The sequence below is a fragment of the Ipomoea triloba genome, chromosome 16 (assembly GCF_003576645.1).
Source record: "Ipomoea triloba cultivar NCNSP0323 chromosome 16, ASM357664v1".
NCBI classification, from domain to species: Eukaryota; Viridiplantae; Streptophyta; class Magnoliopsida; order Solanales; family Convolvulaceae; genus Ipomoea; species Ipomoea triloba.
Genome location: NC_044931.1, coordinates 16,699,084 through 16,699,682, shown reverse-complemented (window position 1 = coordinate 16,699,682; position 599 = coordinate 16,699,084).

Here is a 599-nt window from a genome sequence, read left to right as displayed (position 1 = left end):
AGTTACAAAGCTTAAACTGCTATACATCTAGAAGGTGACCGAAGCTGCTCTACATCGAAGTTGATTCAACGATAGCTTTTGGTCAGATTGGAGCTTGGTACACTCAACTGTGACAACCAAAGGTCCTTGCTTTGGATTAAGCAAGAAGAGGCGGAGTAACCTGGCAGCTGTCTAGTGAAGATCCTGAGGCTTGAGGCGGGCTTGGTGATCAAAGCTCAAGTGCTCGAGAGGTGGAGTAACTGGAAGCGGGGAGAAAAACCTGAGGAGAGGCGGAGTAACCTGGGAGCTGTCTTGTGAAGATCCTGAGGCTTGAGGCGGGNATCCTGAGGCTTGACGCGGGCTTGGTGATCAAAGGTCAAGTGCTCGAGAGGTGGAGTAACAAGAAGCGGGGCGAAAAACCTGAGGCTTGAGGCGGGCTTCGTGATCAAAGCTCAAGCGCTCGATATTGTACTAAAAAGGGAAGTTTTAGTGCAATCCTTCCAGGGAGTTTCTGGAAGAAGAATGGACGTAGGCGGGTTGGCCGAACCACTTAAAAAAATTTCTCTCGCATTTACTTTCTGCCTTTATCTCTCGCTATCTAACTCTCGAACTGCACTGCA